The sequence below is a fragment of the Sminthopsis crassicaudata genome, chromosome 5 (genome assembly GCF_048593235.1).
Source record: "Sminthopsis crassicaudata isolate SCR6 chromosome 5, ASM4859323v1, whole genome shotgun sequence".
Lineage (NCBI taxonomy): Eukaryota > Metazoa > Chordata > Mammalia > Dasyuromorphia > Dasyuridae > Sminthopsis > Sminthopsis crassicaudata.
In genome coordinates, this window is record NC_133621.1 from 289651303 (window position 1) to 289665379 (window position 14077).

Consider the following 14077-nt stretch of genomic DNA (forward strand, 5'->3'; position numbering starts at 1 on the left):
TCCTTCCCTTAAGGCTGTCAGAACAACAATCCCACACTCTGCCTGTCCCCCATGTGAGCCTCACAATGTGGGCACTGATGGGACTGCAGGCTCTACCTGAAAACCCTCCCCTCGCCTAGTTTTTCTCCTTTGTTTTCTCTGAGGTAGTGAAGACTGGGTGGAGAAGTCTGAAAGGATGTGAACCCTGTGATTGTGTGTTTTGGATGGAGCTCTGATTAGCGCCAGAGTAAGGAGTTATGACATGGGACTGTGGGGCTTCCTGGATGTTGAGTGTATTCTTTCCTCCAAAGGCCAAGTTCATGGCTGCCAAATGGGAGTGTCTGCCGGGGGACTTTTCTTCCCCCTTCTAAAGCCTTTACAGATTTGAATCATTTAGGTAATTTATTACCCATGAGCTGCTACTTAGGCTTTAAGTAAACAAGGCACTCCACAGGTAGTCGGGTATCATTCCTCATTCACATTGCCAGATGGGGTGCATTTAGAACCCTTCTCTCTGAGAAGATTCAAATGCTTATTGAGACAAGATGGATGTATATGCTCTCGTGACAAGAATGGCCCTCTGCTCCTTCCTATCATCCTTATAAGTCCCTAGATTCATTATGAATTAACTGCAGAAACTTATAGACTGCTATGGAAAGAATACTATGTTTAGAGTTACATGATATAGATTGGGATCTTGGCTTTATCATTTATTATCTGTGTGAATTTGGACACATCACCTCTGAGTCTCAGTTTCCACAAATATAGAATGAGAAGGATGGACTAAAATGATGATCTTGAATACAAAACATGTATAAGCTTATTTTCATTCATCCTCCGTTATCGAAAAGTTCCAATGATTTCGGGAAAGTGATGTCTTGTCTTGCCAATGGATTGGATTTAAGTGAGGCAGGGTTGTGTAAAGTTATCAGCCTTACTCTCTGCTCCAGAGTCATCCTATTCCAGTGGCAAGGTAGTTGGTGATGACCCCAAAGGGGGCAGTAGAACCAGAAGGAATCCAGCAAATGCTTGGATAGCTCTTGAATGTGTTTGATTATTGTTATCTCTTCACCAGAAGTAGATAGAATGATGGGTTTGGAGGCAAGAGGAACCAGGTCCATTTTCTTCTGACATTTACTTGCTGTATGAGCATGGGCAAGAAGAAGTGTAATTTCTCTGAGACTCAGTTTCTTCACCTGCAAAATGAGGGGGTTGGACTAAAATCAAAGCTTCTTTAACTCGGGGAATATAACTCCATATGAATTCACATGAACTGAATGTGGGGTTGCAAAATTGTGATTTATTATTAGTAAATGTTTGATTTATATACATTGATATACCCAGGGTAATGTAAAAATTTCTCAGGCAAAAAAGAAATTGTGACTGGAAATAGTTTAAGAAACTCTGGACTAGATGACCTTCAAGATCTTTCCCAGTTCCAAATGCTGAATAAAATGATGTAACTAACTGAAATTGGAGTCAGGAAAGTATATGGTCAATACTGATTCTTAGACTTAAGAACTGGGAAAGTCTATCAATGTCTCTATACCTCGGTTTCCTTATCTCTGAAGTATAATATATGTATCATATGAAGATTAAAGGGCATAATCTCTTAGATTGCCTTGATATATTTATGCGGGGTTCAGGTGGCTTGGTCTGAACTTGGAGGGTGCTCGAGTAAGGAATCTACCTCTATTCCCAGTCCTCTTCAAAAACAAAGGATGAATCAACTACCACCACCATCATTACCAACACTACTACCATCACCACCACCCCACCATCAGTCACAAATACAAATGGGTACTTGCTCTGTAGCATTTACTCTTAGATGACTTCTTGGGACACCTGAGGTTAAATGACTTGTCCAGGGCTACATAGTTGGTACCCTGACTCTATCCACTCTATAATATCTCCTTTCAAAAAAGAGCTCTATTAGGGTCAGTTATTCTCAGTAGAGCATAAGCTCCTTGAAGGTAAGGACTGTTCCTTTTTTTTCCATCACTGTATCCCTAGCATCTCACACAGGGCCCTGCATAATAGAAAAGTCACTTAATAAATATTTATTGCATTTTTTAAATTATTGCACCTTTTAAATTATTCATTAAAAGGTTGAAAATACTAGAGATCAAACATTTCAGTAAAATAGAAGATTGGCTATAAAGAAATAAGGGGGGAAGAATGGGTAGATGAGGAAACAAAGGGTGAGGGAAGAAGACAAGGGTAGTTTAAGTCAAAATAGCAAGGCAAGTTATGGAGCAGAATTTAATTAAAGAGTCAGCAGAGATAGGAAAGATGTATGTATATGTGGGGTATGTGTGTGTGAATGTGTTTATGTATCTATCTCCATATGTATACATAAATATATCTTTTCTTAATTGTAGGTTGCTTGGGAATGGTAAGGGGATGAAAGGAGGAAAAAAGAATCAAGTAAATAAAGTACACAGGAGAGAACCAAAGAAAAATTTACAAGAAAGTAAAGAAAAATGGACACTCCATGAATATAATTTGTTCTATTAACATATATGTACACACACACACACATATACTTTATTGATCTGACAATTTGTTGTTATATCTTTTGAATCTTCCCTGGTGGTCTTCTGGGCACATGACAATGATCTCTTTTGTTTTGCTTTACTTTGTTTTATATCTCTTTTCTGTTTTTCTTTTTTTTTTTTTAACTGTTTTTTCAAATAAAGTAAATTTAAAAATAGAAAATTGCTAAGAGCAAGGACTGTTCTGTTTGTCTCTTTTAATCTAAAACAACCTAAAATACCTGCTGACACACAATATGGTCACAATTACAGTTTATTGATCACAATATTGACAACCCTTTAATAAATGTGTGCTGAATTGAATCAGAACCCATCAATCAACCAGTCAGTTAATAAGCATGTGTTATTATGTGCTAAGAACTGAAGATAGAAAAAGCCAAAAAGTTCTTGCCCTCAAAGAGCTTCCATTCTAATGGCAGCAGAGTTTGTCCAACAGAGCAGTCAAAATGGCCTCACCTCACATCCTGAATATGATATTTATTACCTGAGTGATCTTGGACAAATTGTTTCCCTTCCCTAGATATCAGTTTCCTCATTGATAAAATGAGGGGTTGAACTCAGGGTTTCGAAGCCCATTCTACCTTCTCTTAAGTGATATGAAAAACAATGCAGAATATCTAGAGAGGAAGTAAGTGAATTTAAATTTCTTTTCAATTAAACAAAATTTACTTGATTATTACTGAGGGTCCTTCCAGCTCTAAAATTCCATGAAATTCTATGGTAGTGTATACATTAGTTGTAGTGGTGATGGTGGTGGTGGTAGGAGGAGCAGTGTTGTAGTGGTAGCAATAGTTTGGTTGTTGTGGTGGTTGTAATAGTGGTAATAAGAGTAGTAATAATAGTAGTGGTGGTAGTGATCATAGCAGTGTGATGATGGTAGTGGTAGTAGTAATAGGAAGAGGAGGAGCAGGAAGAGAAGGAGGAGTGGTAGTGGTGGTGATGGTATTAGTAGTAATGGGGATAGGGGTGGGGATGGTAATAGTAATATTACTAGTGGTAGTGGTGGTAGTGGTACTGGTGATGGGAGTACTAGTAGGAGGAGTGATATGGTGATTGTTGTAATAATGGTAGTAGAAGCAGTAAAAATAATAGTGGTGATAATGTGGTAGTGGTAGTGGTAGTGGTAATAGTAGTACTAGTAGTAGTAGCAGCAGCAGCAGCAGCAGTAGTAGTAGTAGTAGTAGTAGTAGCCTGATTGACAAGGCAATAAGATTTGCCAATCTTCCTTTCATTTATAAAGTTCCCCTAAGACCTACACATATTTTCTGGAAGACCACTGATTTCAAGTTCTCTCTTTCACAGAAAAGATGATCCAGTTCAAATTTTCCCTTCAGAATACTAGCTATGTGCTTGTTAAGCTTTTGGTAGTGAAAGAAAATTGTTCATTCACTTTAGCCCATATCTCTCTCCACATTTTTTTTTCTTTCTGGTAAGTAGCTCTCTAGATAAATGTTGTCTCACCCAAAAGAATATAAATTTCCTGAGGGCAGGGACTCTTTTACTTCTGTGTTCATATAGGAGGTATTTGATAAATCCCTGTTTTCTGATTGGTCATACTCTTTGGGGTGCTGTTCAGTTTGCCAGTGTCCTTTCTAAAACATGATCCGACATTTCAAATGTACTAAGACCAGAACATAGGGATGGTCTGGACTTGTGACTTTATTAATATAGGAAAAAACTCACTTTACCAATTCACATAGAGAACCCTTTCTTTACACCACATAGTCTTAGAGGGTTCTTGGAACACCTAAAGGTTAAATGAATTGCTGGGGGTCATTCAGGGTCAGTTAGAACAGAAATCTTCCTCCCTCTATGCATGATGCCAGGGGCTTCTCTTGTTCTATAAACCATGCTTATTTTATTTTACATAATATCATATTTGTTTTGCTTGACATCTCAAGTTGGCCTATCGAATTCAATGTAATTCTATAACCCTATGTATTATAATCCTTAGGTTTCTTCACATGAAATGTTAGCCAATGATTTCCTCTTTCATTTTAAACTCATCCAATTTACTTTTTAAACCCATGTGTTGGACTTTTCATTTTTCAGGTTAGATTTCATCTGGATAATTTTAGCCTTAGTCTCATTAATTTTTTCTATCCTGATTCTGTTTTTTAATGGCTATTCCCTCAAGTTTCATGTTCCCTGTGAATTGCATAAGTAGACCTTCTATGCCTTCAATCAGGTTGATGGGAATACTGAGTAGCTCAGGGCCAAAGACACATCCCTGGGGCATTCTACTGGTCAACTTCCATCACTGCTATTGGTGTCCAACCACTTATGATCTAAAGAATGGTGATCATTGATCTCAGCAATGGGGGGAATTTGAGACTTTAAAGTGTGTTATGAGGAAGCTTCTAAAATCGAGGTACTTACTTGGAGTCAGAAGAAACCTCTATCTAAAATTCAGATAGAAATCAAGGTCCTTTTCCAGAGTTTGGAGAAGCATCCATCTGAAATTCAGTGCATCTCAGCTCTGTTTTTCCATTTAGTTGCTACCTTTTCAGTTAGACCCTTCAGGGTACGGACCATGTCTAAGTCTCCCTTGGCAAGCGCTAAACACACAGGAGGCACACAATAAATATTTGTTCATGATCATGTTGAAAACAGTCTTCCTTTTGCTGTTTGATTTACTATTTTCACTTGGGCCAGAAGATTAGTCTCTTGCATAGTTTTTTTAGCATGTCACTTTCCAGACAGACATAGAAAAACCCTTATATTGTTTTTACTTGCATACCGTACATGAATTTTTTTCATTGGCCAATTTTATCATCTGGCTCATCCATTCTTTGTTCCTTCAGAGGGAAATTGTACAGACTGGCTTTGAATGAACATTACTTGGGAATATTTAGACAATAGGTCTTAAAATTCACTCTCCCTTATTAAGGATTGTTTTATACATGATTTATTCATTTAACCATTAGCATCGATGTACCTTGCATTATTCATTTCAGTGTTTCAAACATCTGCAGTTTATTAATATAGGGAAAAACTCACTTTACCAATGCAGATAGAGAACCCTTTCTTTACACCACATAGTCTTAGAGGGTTCTTGGAACACCTAAAGGTTAAATGAATTGGATGGACTTGCCCTTCACCAATGCAGATTGCAATTCTTCTATGATTTGACTTAATCTATGGTCTCTGTGAGTTGCTATGGCCAAAAAAAGTCAGTGAACAGATGACAATTTAAGTTTTAAACTTCCCAACAATTAGAGCTATTCCAACCTGGAATGGGATTCCTTGGGAGGTGGTTCATTCCTCTTCATTGGCAGTCTTCAGGCAAAGGCTGGGTGACAACTTGTCAGGTCTGTTGTAGACAGAATTCTCATTTTGGTTTGGGTTGGGCCACATAGCTGCTCAGGTCTCCCTTCTAATTTTGGAAATCAAAGATTCCTATTTTAGGCTATCTTGAATATAGGCTACACCTTTAAAATGACAGCTTCTTGAAAAGGGGAAAAGATGGATTGGACCTTTGATTTCATTAGTATAGAGAATTCCCAGATAATGAAACTCACTATTACAGCACAAATTGGAACTTTTTACTTAATACTTAGAGAAGTGGTCCTCAAACTTTCTAACTAGGGGGCCAGTTCACTGTCCCTCAGACTGTGGGAGGGCCAGACTAGAGTAAAAACAAAAACTCACACTCTGTCTCCACCCCTCAGCCCATTTGCCATAACCTGGCGGGCCGCATCTGGCCAGCGGGCCATAGTTCGAGAACCCCTGAGTTTTAGAGCCTAAGACATTTACTTGGGACCCCAAGAGATAATAGCCAGTTAATAGAGTCCTACAGCAACATGGCTCACAGTTGAGATTTAAACTCAGCTCTTCCTGGCTTCCATTCTATGTCCTCTACAACATGCTCACTTAGCACCAGTCAGTCATTAACAGTTATTAAGCACCTACTATGTGCCAGGCACTAGTTATAGAAAGAAGCAAAAGATATTTCCTGCCCTCAAGGAGTTTACAATCTAAGGGAGATCTCCACTTCCAGTAATAAGCATAATCTAGTTGATAGAAAGCTAGCAGATTAAGTTAGAAAAACCCACCTGTAAACCTATTTCTGACACATACTGACTGTGTTGTTTGTCCTTTGTTTTCCAAGAGAACCAATGACATTAGGGCAGTGGTATCTTGACTTGTTTGGACAATTCATGAAACCTTTTGGTGGCTTAGGAAACTTTCTAAGAGTTTAAGATTTGAAAGGGTGACTGAGATGGAAATGGTGAATGAGGTTTTCATAAGGAGTCCCCTGTATGAATTAAGTTACAAATTTATACCAAAAATAAAACCTATACCAATAATAAGCTAGATTATAGGGAGAGTTGAAGAGAAAGTGTAGTTCGCGTTCAGATTAATATCATGTACAGGGTGTTCTAAAAGCTTAAAACTGTGCTTAAATTTTGAGGAAACTCTGGATATAGTTTTTATATCATGCTGTTGTTATGTAGTTGTGTTGTTCAGTTGTGTCTGACTCTGCATGACCCCATTTGGGGTTTTATTGGCAGAGATACTGGTGTGATTTGCCATTTTCTTCTCCAGCTCATGATACAGATGAGAAAAGTGAGGTTAAAGAGTTAAGTGACTTGCTTAGAGTCACACAATAAGTATCTGAGGTCAGATTTGAACTCAGGAAGATGAGTCTTCCTGACTCCAGGTCCAGTACTCTATCCACTGCAGTACCACCTAGCTGTCTGATGATATCACAGAGCCATAAATTTCAAGCTTGAACAGACATTGGGAAGGAAAAGGAAAGAAAAATAAACATTTATCTAGAGCCTCTCCTATGTGCAGATATCGTGCTAAGTGCTTTTTACAAATCTTGTCTCATTTGATTCACACAAGAACTCTGTGAGGTAGGTAGTATTACGCTCTCCATTTTATAGTTGAGGAAACTGAGGCACACAGAATACTTGCCCAAGGTTGCACAGCTAATGAGTTTCTGAGCTTGTATTTGAACCCAGGACTTCCTGTCTCCAGGCCCAGTGTTCTATGGATTGTATCACTAGCTGTCAGAGATCAATCAGTGTTATCCTTTCATTTTACAAATGAGCAAACATACCCAGAAGCATTGGGTGGCTTTCCCCAAATCACACAGTAAGTAGGTGGGGTTCTCCCAGATCTAATGCTCTTTTTCTCTTCCATTCTTTCTCTCCATACTGAAGCCGCTAGGGGGCAGCTGGGTGGCACAGTGGATAGAGCATCAGCCCTGAATTCAGGAGGACCCGAGTTCAAATCTGGTCTCAGACACTTAAGACTTCCTAGCTGTGTGACCTTGAGCAAGTCACTTAACCCCAGCCTCAGAAAAAAAGAAAACACACACACACACACACACACACACACACACACACACACACACATACACACATACACAAACATACCGAAGCTGCTAAAAGACAGTCTGAGGAAGGGAACCTAAAATTTTCACAGGGGTGAAAGGCTGTTACTCCATAGCCTGAGAAAACAAAGGCTGAGATGAAATGCAAGAAAAAAATTAAAATCCCAAATGGAACAGGGAAAAGAGTGAAGTGGATTTGCTCACCAAAGCTCTGAAATGAATGGGAAGACCTTACAGTCCAAGAGTGCTGAAATAAACCCAAGAAAGAGCCACATCATCTGGGGCTTGGATAATTCACAGGATAGGATATCCTGAACTTAAAGTATAAATAATAGGATTATAGATTCCAGGTAAAATGGAATTTCAAAGATCTTTTGATTCAGCAGCCTAAAGAAATGAAATAAGTTATCCAGGGTCACAAAGGGAAAAGTGAGATTCCAAAATTTAAATTCAGGTACGAACTCTATGAAAACATGACTTCGACAGAGTTATGGATGAATGACTCATAATGACCTATTACATAAGGAAAATTAGAATGTTTAGAGGGATATGTTTAAAGAGATTCATTAAGTGGCAGGATGGTATAGCTGATAATGGTCCATCATTGGAGTAGAGAAAATCTAAGTTGAAGCTGGTCTGACTGCGTGAACCAAGACTAATCAATTAACCTCTCTCAGCCTCAGTTTCCCTATTTGTAAAATGGAGTTAATAATAAAATCTACCTCATGTGGTTATAAGGATTAAATGAGATGATATATGTAAATTGCTGTTGATGCTGTCATTGTTATTGTCTTGTCCTACTCTTCATGATCCTATTTGGGGTTTTCTTGACAAGGATATTGGAGTGGTTTGCAATTTTCTTCTCCAGATCATTTTACAAATGAGGAAACTGAGGCAAACAGGTGACTTGCCTAGAGTCACACAGCTGGTAAGTGTCTGACCCTGGATCTGAAGTTAAGAAAATGATTCTTCCTGATTCCGGGCTTGGTACTCTAGCTTCTGTACCAAAGTGCTTTACAAGCCACAAAAAGCCAAATAAAGGTTGGCTCTTATTATTATGTTACATTTTAAGGCTTCCAACATTTGAAAAAAAAAGACATTATAATATACACATCCCAGGATGTTTAGGGCAAAAGTAGGGGTTAATTGTTCACACCTACTTAGTTATCCCTGCCCCTTTTTTTTTCCTGCTATATTTGTGGCTACCTCTATTTCCACTCCCCCCACTCCTTCTGCCCTGGATGAACAATTAATTAATAAAGGAATCTAAGGAAAAACCAGTCACACCTTTGGATCAGATTCAATTCCATCAAAAACAAGCACTTCTCAGGGTCCTACTATTTGCTAAATGTTGTGCTGGGAGTAATTCCAAGACAAGATGAAATGGGGCTCCTACCCTCTAAAGACTTATATTCTCCTGGTGTTGTTATGTACTGAATTGAAAACCGAAGCCTGTCACACAACTGACCTATTTATTAGTGTGTTTGGCATTTGGACCATGTGTTTTCTTGCTTGTTGAACCACAATTCCCTATTTTAGCCCTATTAACCACTTTATAAGCACCAGGAGATCAGACTAGTTTGACGATGCAAAAAACAAAAGCAAACATTGACATTGACTTCAGTATCCAATGGGTATTTGTGACCATCTAGGAAATGAAACACTCATGCAGTCCAGTGCCTTAGAAATCCTTCATTTTATGTGAATGCAAAGGAGCTCTTCTTGGGAGATTTTTTTGGGGGGGGAGTGGAGAATAGATATTGTTCCATTAAGACAGTGCTGGATTACTAGAACCATCAGATGGGGATTTAATGGTTGGCTAGTAGTTCTGGACATGCCTCCTGGGAGCAGAGAGAGGGCAGGAACAACTTTCTCTTGCTATGATCCAGGTCTTTGTTTTGTTTCTCACAGCTCCTACCTTAGTTAAGCCGTTGTCTTTTTCCTTGATGGATGAATGGCTACAGGCTTAGCATTAACTTTCTGGCTGTCTTTCCGTACATAAAATATCCCGGAGACTTCAGTGTCAGCACAGACCGGTCCAACTCCATGCAGGAGTCCACCCCCCGATATCACAATGTCCTCACAGCACCCATTCAGTTGTTGGCTAGCCATCCTGTAGCAGATTCCTCCCTTGACCTGTTCCCAGGCGGAACGGTCTAGTCCTCTTCATTCTGCTTGTATATTTACATAATGCAATGAAGCACATCTTAGCTCTTTCTGCAAAGCAAATTGGTGGCAATCCTTCTGAGAATTCCAAGGTTGTCATGGGCACGCTAGCAATCCCCTGTGATAGCTAAAAAGTCTGCTCTAGTCTTGGCCCCCCACCGGGGAGCTCCAAAGGGCACAGATTCCCCATCCCCTTGGATGCCGAGCTCAGATGGAGCCCAGGCTGTCCTGATGTGCCCTACGACCAACTCCCCCCTCCCCTGCATACCATGAGAGAAGGGGACTAAAGCAGTTTTACTTCCTCAGTGATCTGCTGAAATCTCTCTGATTGGAAGTCATCTTTTTTTCATAATGCTGAAAAGATGTAACATTAGCTTAATCATTCCCAAATGAATCCTGAGAAATAGTTGGAAACTGTGCTCTTTTACCAACAAAAAGAAGAAAAATCATTTCAGCATTACTAGAAAGTTACAGCCATTTGCTGTAAACCAGAACTTTTAAGCACTGACCATGTGGTCTGCTTTCAGAACATCCAGTTCTTTCTTTCTTTCTTTCTTTCTTTTTTTAAAAAAATAGGAATTAAAACCCCTGACACTTGTTTTAAGACCTAAGAAAACCTTTAGTGTTTTAGCAAAATGCAGAACCTGGCATGGTCATAAAGGAGATATATTTGATTTTATTCGTCAAAACCATTAAAAAAAAAGGGGGGGGAACACAGGATATCATCTGCAAGGGGCCTAAAATGGCAACTGAAAGATTTTCCCAGAAGCCCCCAGGAGGAGACCATCTAAGGTCAGCCCATTGTCTCCAGAGTTCCAGGAAAACTATGTGCTTTTTAAAATAATTTTTCTTCCCTGTTCTCAAGTAGAAAGCACTGGTGAGACTTCCAGATCTCAAAAGAATTTACCCTTATTTGAGGAAGTTAACACTTCAGGAAGAGGATTAGGTCTTTTTGTTTTTTCAAGGCTTTTAAAAATGGTGAGAAACAGATCTCATAGTCCAGATGCCATCAAAGTAGATCATGTGGTAACTTCTCCATCAGGCTCGTTCTGGTGTTCATTCAAGTCAACCAACATTTATTGAGTGTCTACTATGTGTTGACTTTATATTATTCTCTGAGGATCCAATGAGGGAAAATGACATGGTCTCTGTCCTTATGGAGCTTACATTTTAGTGGATTGGATTTCCTCTAAAGTCTTCTCCATTTCTAAATCAATCAATCAACAAGCATTTATTAAGCCCTTACTGTGTATCAGACAGCAGACAGTTGATGTTACCGATATAAATAAAAAAAAAATCCCAATTCTCAAGGAGCTTATTCTTAGAAGCCCTTACTCAGCTTCTGAGCTGGGAATGGAACTTAGCATTTAATAATCCATGATTTTGCCGATGTATCCCCTCATCAATGCAGATGGCCACCACATCCGTGTCATGAAATCAGAGGATAATAGATCTAGAAAAGGTAGAGAACTTAAAAGTAATTGAATCCGACACCTTTATTCTTTTATTAATGAAAAAATTGAGACAGGGAGAGATGAAAGGTTTGAACAGTGTTATAGTGTTAGAAAGTATGTGAGGTGGGATTTGAAACCCACACGTTGGGGCTCTAAGTTCAGGGCTCGATCTTGCCACTTCTTTAGGCAAAGTAATCCAGTTCATTAGCTGGTGATCAACTTTGTGCTGATGAAAGGCTCCAAACTTAAGTATGTTGGTTACACCTATCATTCAGCCTGTCCTGGACACTATGCTAGTTTGGTAGGACCTGAATTTCAGAAGTAAAGGGTCTATAAAATGGTACCATTAAGATACATAGCGGTGGAGTCCTGATGGTCTAAGTTGCCTGCTCACCTCTTTTTTTTCCTGTGTCCCTGTTCCTTCCTTCTCAAAGGGGAAAGACACAGAAAGAAACAAAGAGACAGAGAGAGACAGAGACAGAGAAAGCTCCTCCTAGCTTTCATTCCTATGGGGTATTCCCTTAAAAAAGTGATGAACTTGGATCCCAGTTCTGCCTCTTACTACCTGTGTGACTGTGGGTGAACTACTTCCTTCTTGGACCTCATTTGTGAAATGAATGCAGAGAGTCCCCATAAACAATTTGGGTCAATACTACTGAGCCCCAACTGATCATTGTATTAATTCAAAGCAAGAAAGGAGGCAAAATTGGGGAGGAGAGTATGGTGTTTAATAAAACACACACATATGTCATTAGAGCTCTGTCTCTCTTTGTCTCTCTGGATCTCTGTCTCTTTCTCAGTCTCTCTCCCTCTCTGTCTCTGTGTCTCTGTGTTTCTTTGTCTCTGTGTGTCTCTGTTTCTGTTTCTGTCTCTGTCTCTCTGTCTTTATCTCTGTTGCTGTCTTTCTGTCTCTCTGTCTCTGTCTCTCTTTTTGTCTCTGTCTCTTTCTGTCTTTCTGTTTCTGCCTTTTTGTCTCTGTATCTGTATCTCTGTCTCTGTCTATCTATCTGTCTCTGTCTGTGTGTTTCTCTGTCTATATCTGTCTCTGTTTCTCTCTCTGTCTCTGTCTTTCTCTCTGGATCTCTCTGTCTTTACCTCTGTTTGTGTCTTTCTGTCTCTCTCTCTTGATCTGTCTCTGTGTCTCTGTCTCTATCTTTCTCTCTCTGTTTATGTCTCTCTCTGTGTCTCTGTCTCTCTCTCTCTGTGTCTCTGTCTCTCTCTCTCTATGTCTTTCTGTGTCTCTCTGTCTTTCTCTGTCTCTGTCTCTCATTATTTCCAAGCACCATGCTGTTTTTGAACATGAATCGTTGAAATACACAAATAATTAAGAAAAGTTACTTTGGTTAATGGTGTTCATTCCCTGTGGCCCCCCTTCCCTGCTAAACGATTTACCAGATGTGTTAGCAGGTAATCAAATGGGATAATTGTCTTTGCACTGGCTTGCTCGCCCTCACCCAACCTCTTAGAATCCCTGGCTTGCTTCACAATTCAGCTCATAGACTACTTTCTGTAGGAAATTTCTCTTAGTCACCCCACCCCCACCTCAGCTTCTAGTAATTACCCTTTAAAAGTCCCTTCAGTCTAGTATGCAAGTATCTTATATATACCTCTTTAGAGAAATGTAATCTCTGTGAGGACAAGGACCATTTGGGCTTTTCTTTCTATTCTGAGTGCTTAGCAGAAAGCCCCGATAATAAATTTTCTGTGTTTGTTAATTGATCGAATACTTCTCTCCCTCCTAGGTGAACCAAAATATGGTCCAAAGGAAAGTAGGGAGAGGAGGGGCAGGGATAATGACCAATTTTTTAGCTAACCAGCTCTAGGGGTGATTTCTGGGCTCCCCTCCCTTTGGGCTATAATAATGTTTTTTCAGGTTGGGCTAGTCAATTTAACAGGCCCACAAATCTTGATTTAGAAAGTATCTTGGAGGCTGTCTAATCCAGTTCATTCATTTCACAGATGGGTAACCTGAGGTCCAGGGAGGTTAAGACACATAAGGTGTAAGAATCAAGTAAGAGGTATTAGCCCAAGTTTGGTATTCTTTCCATGGCCCCATACTATCACTATTTCACTGTAGTTTTCTTTGTGTTCAGGAAGCCCAACTTAGTAAAGAAGTTACTTGGGAAATTTCTCATTGAATCAAATCAAGCAGCATTTGTTGGACATCTATCGTGAGACACAAAGAAAGACAAAAGAACATCCCTTTTCTTAAGAAACTCCCAATCTAAAGGAGTCATTCACCTTATGGACCCTTTCTAGAACACAGTGGTAAATGCCACAAGCACTGCCCCTCAACAAAGGTTGAGAGCACTGTTTCTATAACTGTGGCAAGATGGAGTTTCTTGTGGGTCAGGAGAACATTTGAGAGGGATCAATTATCTTATGCACTTTGGGATCCTGCCCATAAAGACATTTTAGGAGGAAGCAACAATAATAACAGATCCTTAGTTACTCAGTACCTTCTTTTATTGTATTTTATTCTCACTGGGGAGACAACTATCATTAAAGTTTTATAAATGGGTAAACTGAGGCACCCATAGGTCCAGGATTCCATAATTAAATGACAGCGGGGTCAGGAT